Consider the following 8,793-nt stretch of genomic DNA (forward strand, 5'->3'; position numbering starts at 1 on the left):
ACAACTACAAAGATCTTCTTTGTAAATAACATTACTTTCACAGGTACCGCAGATTAGAACTTGAACAGATCTTTCTGGGGCCACTATTCAACCCACTACGATGATGTTGATAATAAGGGAAATAGGGTGTGAGATATTTGAGGAACTTTTACACTATCTTCGTAAGTTTTCTGTAAGCCTAAGTTATTCTAAAAATAAAAAAAGTTATTATCAATAACATAAAGCAAATGACACAAAGAAAAATAATTTAAAAATAATTTGTAAGCATAAAATATCCTAATTAGGAATTCATAGGAAGATTATTTAGGAAAATGTGATACAGTTTGAAAATAATAGCCATTGATTATATCTTCTTTGTTTTTCTTGATTTTTAATACTATTTCATTGGATTATTGTTTTTCTAAAGAGATTTATCTTTTACCAGAAAAATAAGCTCAAATAATTTTAAAGCATCAACTTGTAAGTATTAATCTAGTATTAACTATACTCCTTTGATGGTGGCATCTCCTGCAGTGTGGATGTTACACAGACTTTGCAGAGTAATATACAAAGAACTAAACCTGGTAAATAAAGATGTGTAATTATAAGACTTAAAAAAAAGTCAGCCAAAGCTTGGGTATAGATTTAAGGATGGTATGGTGCTTGAATACTCATGGGGTATGGAGGTGTTGTAGTCATTTTTGGAAAATGCATTCTGCTACAGTCCTGGCTATAGAATTATTAATTTAAAAAGATAGTGGGATCATTAAAAACAGGCTTTACTGTGTCACTCAAAAGTTGGCCAGGAAGAGATGATGTGCTCAGAGCGGACCTTTGAAGAGAGTTTTATGAAGAGAATGGTATACAAATTTTTTTCTTGGGGGTGAAGGGTGGATATCTAAGGAAACCGTGTTAGTCTAATCATGCTTCTATAACATCATACCACAAACTGGGTAATTTATAAATAATAGCAATTTATCTTTGATGTTACTGGAGGCTGGAAAGTCCAAGATCAAGGCACCAGCAAATTTAGTGTTTGGCTTGCCACATGGTGGAGGGTGGAAGGGCAAACATGGACAAACTGTGTGATCCGCCCTTGTTTTTTAAGAACAAGAGCATTAATCTGGTTCACAAGGGTGAAGCCCTCATGATCTCATCACCTCCTGAAGGCCTCACCTCTTAAGATGATCACACTGTCAATTAAATTTTAATATATGAATTTTGGAGAACACATATTCAGATGATAGCAGAAACCCATAAACTATGATGAAGCCCTCAGGGCTAGGAATGGTAGGAAGTCTCTACCATGCCTATGTCTCAGGTTCCAAGGGAAAGGAGTGGTTTCCAGAAACTAGTGAGGTGTGTAATGAAGATCAATTGTCACCCATATGCTGTTGTCTTGGGTAGAGGAATGCAGCCCCCAACTAACACAGTTCTCGCAGAGAGAGAACCAGGTACGTAAGTACTTAGACTCTCCAGTTCTCCTGCTGGTGTTTCCAATTAATTGAACAAAATGGAAAAGCAGAGAGCAACGGGCCTTGATAAGTTGGGTGAAGGTGACTTTCTAGACACAATATGTAAAGAAGAAAGGGGAAAGGGTGGATCTCTGGAGGTACGGGGAGCATATCTAGCACAACTCACGTGGAGAAAAGTTACCTCTATACGGTAATATATACTCCGATGGCCTACAAATAATTTAGCTAAATTATATAAGCAGGGTTCTCGTCAGTCTCCTCCATGAGACTTACTAGTTAGTGAATAAACTATTCTAAATTTTCTTTGGACCCTGCTGTTTATATTAACAACATCATGTAAATTCTATTTTGCTAACGCAGAAAATTATGTGAATTTTAAATATGTAGAAATCACTATATCTTGGTCATCTCAGCAGTATAGGCATGGCAAGCTAGATAATTCTTTGTTGTGGAGTCTGTCCTGTGCATTGTAAGGTGTAGGACAGCATTTCTTGCCTTTTCCTATTAGATACCAGTAACCCCCCTCAAATTGTTACAACTGAGCATGTCTTCAGACATTGTCAAATGTTCCTGGGGGGCAAAAGTATCTCTCAAAATAAATAGGGATATTACGAAAAAGTAATATATTTATCAGCTTTTTATCATTCACTGATTCTTCCAAAAAATTATATCTTCTGTCCAGTGTTTTTCCTGTTTTTCAAACTTACCCATGGGCATTGCTTTAAAAAATTGAAAAGATTCACATATCACCAAATTCAGCCTTTTAAAGTGCACAATTCACTGTGCTTTATATGTGAATTTTAGTATATCAGAGATGTGGTTTGACTCTGCATCCCCACTTAAATCTCATGTCAAATTGTAATCCCCACGTGTCAGGGGAATGACCTGGTGGGAGGTGATGGAATCATGGAGGCAAACATCCCGTTTGCTGTTTTCATGATAGTGCATGAGTTCTCCCAAATATGATGTTTTAAAAGTGTACGGCACTTCCCCCTTTGCTCTTTCTCTCTCCTGCTTTGCCATAGTAAAGATGTGCCTGCTTCCCCTTTGCCTTCCACCATGATTGTAAATTTCCGGAGGCCTCTCAAATATAGTTCCTTTACAGTCTACAGAACTGTGAGTCCATTAAACCTCTTTTCTTCATGAATTGCCCATAATGGGAAATTTATGAACATAACAGGAAACCAGAGAGCAAGGAGGCCTTGATACTTGTTCTCAGGGAGTTCTTCATAGCAGTGTGAGAATGGATGAATACAGGTAGGATTGTTAAAACATAACCACTATCTGATGTTAAAATATTTTCATCAGTTGCCAAGGAAACCCAGTACGTGTTAGCAGTCATGCCCCACCTCTACTTTCTTCCAGCCCTTAGTCATTAAAAATTTACTTTATGTCTCTACGTGTTAGCCTATGTTGGACATTTCATATCAATGGATATTTCATATAATATGTGGCCTTTTGTATCTCTCTTCCTCAACTTAGCATAAATGGTAGCACATATCGGTATTTCATTATTTTTTATGGCTGAATAATATTCCCTTTTATAAATATATCACTTCTGTTTGTGTATTCATCAATTGATGTACATTTTTATGATTTCTACTTTTGACTATTATAAATAAAGCTGCTGTAAACATCCATATATAAGTTTTTGTGTGAACATATGTTTACACTTCTTTTGGATGAAGGAGTCTCTAAGAGTGGAATTGTGGGTCATATGGAAACTCTTTATTTAACTTTTTGAGGAATGGTTAAACTTTTTCTCAAAGTGGTTTTCCCAGTCTTCATTCCCGTCAGTAATGTATAAGCCTTGAATCCTTCACATCCTTGCCAACACTTGTTATTCTTTGTCATTTTGATTATACACATCCTGTCGGATGCGAAGTGTTTTCTCACTGTGATTTTGATTTGTATTACCTTCAGGACTAATAATGTTGAGCAGCTTTTTAATCTGTTTATTAACCATGTAAATATCTTCTTTGAATAACTGTTCAAACCCTCTGTCTATTGCTTAATATTATTTTTGAGTTGTAAGAGTTCGTTTTTTAAAAATTTACAAATTTCTTAGAGAATATATGAATTGCAAATATTTTCCCCCACTACTGTTTGTTTTCTCCCTCTCTTGTTAGGGTCCTTTAAAGCAAAAAACTTTTAATGTTAATAAAATGCAATTTATTTACTTTTTATTAATGACTTATGCTTTTGCTGTCCTATCTAAGGAATGATTGGCAACCCAAGGCCATGAGCATTTACACCTGTGTTTTCTTTTAAGAACAATATGGTTTGGCTGTGTCCCCAACCAAATATCAAACTGTGGCTCCCATAATTCCCACATGTTGTGGGAGGCACGTGGTGGGGGTAATTGAATCATGAGGTTGGGTCTTTCCTGTGCTGTCCTCGTGACAGTGAATAAGTCTCATGAGATTTGATGGTTCTGTAAGGGGGAGTTCATCTGCAAATGCTCTCTCTCTCTTTTGCCTGCCACCATGTAAGGCTTGACTTTGCTCCTCCTTTGCCTTTGGCCATGAGGGCCTCAGTTATACATGAGGCCTCCCCAGCCATGTATAACTGTGAGTCCATTAAATTTCTTTGCTTTATAAATTACCCAGTCTTGGTATGTCTTTATTAGCAGTGTGAAAACAGACTAATACAAGGAGTTTTACAACTTTAGCTCTAACATTTAGGTTTTTAGGTAAAATTAGAGTTAATTTTTATATATGGTGTGAGATATCAGATAGAGACCAACTTCATCCATTTGCGTGTGGTTACCTAGTTATTTCAGTACCATTTGTTGAAAAGCCTATTCTTTCCCATTGAATGGTCCTGACACTCTTGTCTAAAATCAATTGATAATAAAGATAAAGGTTTGTTTCTGGGCACTTTCCTCTATTCCATTAACTGATATATGTATCCCTATGTCAGTATCACAGAGCTAATGTGGCTTTGTAGTAAGTCTTTGAATAAGAAAGTGTGAGTACTTCAACTTTTTTAAAATTTTTATTTTTATTTTTGCTATCCAAGGTATCCAGAATTTATATGGTATCCAATTCCATATAAATTTTATATTTAATTTGTGAATTTCTATAATATACAAATCTGGAATTTTGATAGAAATTGTGTTAAATCTACAGATCAATTTGAGGAGTATTGCCATCTTAATAATATTGTTTTCCACTTCACGACATGGAATTTTTGTATTTATTTAGCTATTCCGTATTTTTTGATATATTTGAGGTATAATAATTGCACCTATTAGTGGTATACAGTGTGATATTTTGATCAATGCATGCAATGTGTAATGATCAAATCTGGGTAATTATCATATCCATCACATCAATCCTGATGTCATCTTTCCCTATTATTAAAAATATTTTAAAAAAGCAAATGCTGGTGAGGATGTGAAGAAAATGAAACTCTTTATACACTGCTGTTAGGAATGTAAATTGTTAGAGTCATTACGTAAAACAGTGTAGAGGTTCTTCAAAAAGCTAAAATAGAACTACTCTATGATTCAGCAATTCCCCTACTGGGTTTATATCCAAAGAAAAGGAACCAGCATCATGAAGAGATCTCTGCACTTCCATGTTTACTGCAGCATTATTCACAATAGCCAGGATATAGAATCAACATAAGAGTCCATCCACAGATGTATGGGTAAAGATAATTTGGTACATATACATACAATACAATTATTTAGCCATGAAAATAATAAAATTTGCTCATTCATAGCAACATGGATGAGCCTGAAAGGCATTATGTTATGTGAAATAAGTCAGGAACAGAAAGATAAATGCTACATGTTCTCGCTCATATGTGGAAGCTGGAGAATTTGGACTAGTGGAAGTAAGGAGTAGAATAGTGGTTACTAGAGGCTGGGAAGGAGGGATAGGAAGAGATTGGTTGGTGAATACAATGTTACAGCTAAATAGGGAGAATAACTTCTATTGTTTTATAGCACTGTAGGGTGACTATAGTAAACAATAATTTATTGTATTTTTTTTCAGATACCTAGAAGAGAGGATATTTAATATTACCAACACAAAGTAATCATACAAATCTTCAATAATTTCTTTCAGCTGTGTTTTGTAGTTCTCAGTGTGTAAGTCTTACACTCCTTTTTTTTTTTTTTAAAAAAAAAGAACTGTATGTTATTCTTTTTTGTGCTATTGCAGTTTACTTAATTTCATTTTCAAATTGTTAATTGAAAGTGTGTAGAAATAATTAATTTTTATATATTTGTCATGTATCCTGCGATATTACTGAATTCATTTATTAGTTCTAATTGTGTGTGTATGTATACTTTTTAGAATTTTTTTTTTTTTTTTTGAGACGGAGTCTTGCTCTGTAGCCAGGCTGGAGTGCAGTGGCACAATCTCGGCTTACCGCAACCTCCGCCTCCTGGGTTCAAGCGATTCTTCTGCCTCAGCTTCCTGAGTAGCTGGGACCACAGGCGCATGCCACCATGCCTGGCTAATTTTTGTATTTTTAGTAGAGACGGGGTTTCACCATGTTGGCCAGGATGGTCTCGGTCTCTTGACCTCATGATCCACCTGCCTCAGTCTCCCAAAGTGCTGGGATTACAGGCGTGAGCCACCGCGCCCAGCAGAATTTTCTGCATAAAAGATAATGTCTAATACTGACAGTTCTGTTTTTCCAATATGGTTGCCTTGCATTTAGTTTCATTGTCTAATTGCCCTTGCTATGATCTCTAGTAGTTTGTTGAATAGAAGTGGCAAAATTAAACATCTTTATCTTATCCCTGACCTTATAGGGAAAGCCTTAACATTATGATGTTAGCTGTGGTTGTTTATTCTTTTTTGTTTTTTTTAGCTACTCATTATCAAGTTGTAAAATTTTCTTCCATCTCTTTTTGGTTGGATGCAATTTATTAAGAAAATGTGTTGAGTTTTTGTCAAGAGACTTTTGTGTATCTATTGAGATCATTGTATAGGTTTTTTTCTTTCCGGCCCTTTGCTTACTTACATGCTATATTCCATTCTTTGATTTTCTTTTGTTGAATCAACTTCAGATTTCTGTGATAAACTCCACCTGTATAACGTTTACAGTGTATAATGTTATTCATATATTATTGCTGGAATTGGTTTGCTAGTATATGTTGATCAGTTTTTCATCTAGGTTCATGAAAGTTTTTGGTCTTTAGATTTCTTTTTTTTCTACTGCTTTGGCCAGTCTTGGTATTAGAGTTATACTAGACTCATGGAATGAGATGGGAAGTGTTTTGTCTTCTAATTTTTGGAAGAGATTATATAGATTGATGCTAATGCATCTGTAAATATTTGGTAGAATTCACTAGTGAAACCATCTGAACCTGGGCTTTTTTTAGGGAGAAGTTTAAAAATTTCTGTTTAAACCTATTTCCCCATTATACATCTATTCAAATTTCTATTTCTCATTGACTTAATGTCAGTAGTTTGTGTTAATCTAGGAATTTAGCTATTTTGTATGAGTTATATAATTTGTAGATGTAAAGTTGTTTATAATATTTCCTTATAATCCTTTTTATTTCTGTAAATCAGTAAAGTTCCCTTCATGTATAATCTTAATAATTTTTTATTTTAGCTATTTGAATCTTTTTTTCTTTGTTTGTCTAGCTGAAAGTTTGCCCATTTTGTTAATATTTTTTTGAAATAATCAACTTTGACTTTCTTGATTTTCTCTATTAATTTATTGTCCTCCACTTATTTATACTCTAATCATTATAATTTCCCATTTTATGCTAATTTTGAATTTAGTTTTTGTTGCCTTTTCTAGTTTCTTAGCATGTTAGATTATTGATTTAAGATCTTTATTTTTAAAATATAGGTATTTGTATACATATAACTTTCCTTCTATGTACTGTTTCAGCGGCATATCATAAGTTTTTGTATTTTGTGTTGTAGTTTTCTTCATATCAAAGTATTTATAATTTCTTTTACATGTTTACTGTCTTTTAATTTGCCTGGATAGTCACCTTTACTGGTTCTCTTCATTCCTTCATATGAATTTGAGTTACTATGTAGTGTCCTTTTATTGTAGCCTAAAGTACTCTCTTTTGTCCTTGTTGTTGTTGTTGTTGTTGTTTTGTTTTTGGTAGAGAAGATATGCTAGCAACAGACTCTCTCAGTTTATGATTATATGAAATGTTTTCATTTCTACTTCATTTTAATGAATGATAGTACTGGATATAGAATCTTGGCTGACATTCATTTTCTTTTATCGCTTTGAATATGTCATTCTACTACCTTTTGTTCTTCATGATTCCTCATAAAAAATAAGGTCAATTGTTAAAAAGTGTCTTGTATATGATGAATTGCTTCATTCTTCCTACTTTTACAATTATATCTTTCAACAACTCTATTGTGATGTGTCTAGTTGTGAACCTTTGAGTTCATTAAATTTTTTTGGATGTGTAGATTAAGTTTCTTCATCAAATCTAGGAAGATTTTGGACATTATCGTACCAATTTCTTTCCTGTTATTTATCTTATTTTGTTCTTCTGAGATTCTCATACAAAGTATGCTTTATACTATCCCATAGATCTCTCAGTTTTCCTTCACTTTTTCTTCATTTTGTTTTCTCATGTTCCTAAGGCTAGATATTCAAGTGACCTATGCTTAAGTTTGCTGGTTCTTTCTTCTGCTGGCTCAAATATACTCTTAAAATGTTCTAGTAAATTTTTATTTCAGTTATTATAATTTTTATGTCAGGACTTTCATGTGGTTCTTTTTTGTGCCCCTTCGCAATTGTTTCTTGGATAGTCACTCTTGGATGAAACATTGTTCTCATACTTTTCTTTAGATCTTTTGACATTATTTTCTTTAGATCTTTTGACATTATTTTCTTTAGTTCTTTGAATATATTTAAAGTAGCTGATTTAAAGTCTTTTAAGTTTGTAAGTCCAATGTCTGAACTGCATTGGGGAGATTTTTTGGACTGCTTTTTTTTTCTGCTTATGGATTATACTTCTGTTCAAATAATTTTCTGTTGGGAATGGGTACTTCAAATAATATATGGCAACAGCTCTGGAAATCAGATTCTCTTCACACTCTAGGGGTTTTGTTCTTTTTTGTTGTTCTTGTTGTTACCCTTTGTTCACTTGGTGTAATTTCTGAACACTTTTGTAAAGTTTATATTATTTACTGTGTATGAGCATTGAACTTTCTGCCTATTTATACTTAATTGCCAACTAGTGACTGGAAGGGAATTTCCTTAAATGACTTGAATCAATAATTTACCAGTTTTGTCAAGGGAGTCTCTGTGCGTACTGGGACATGATTATACTCTTGGCCCAGCAGCTTGCAAATCTTTACTATTTACCTTTTACTCCCTGTCAACACAG

This window comes from Sapajus apella, unplaced genomic scaffold (assembly GCF_009761245.1).
Source record: "Sapajus apella isolate SASKATOON/1434 unplaced genomic scaffold, GSC_monkey_1.0 scaffold8, whole genome shotgun sequence".
NCBI classification, from domain to species: Eukaryota; Metazoa; Chordata; class Mammalia; order Primates; family Cebidae; genus Sapajus; species Sapajus apella.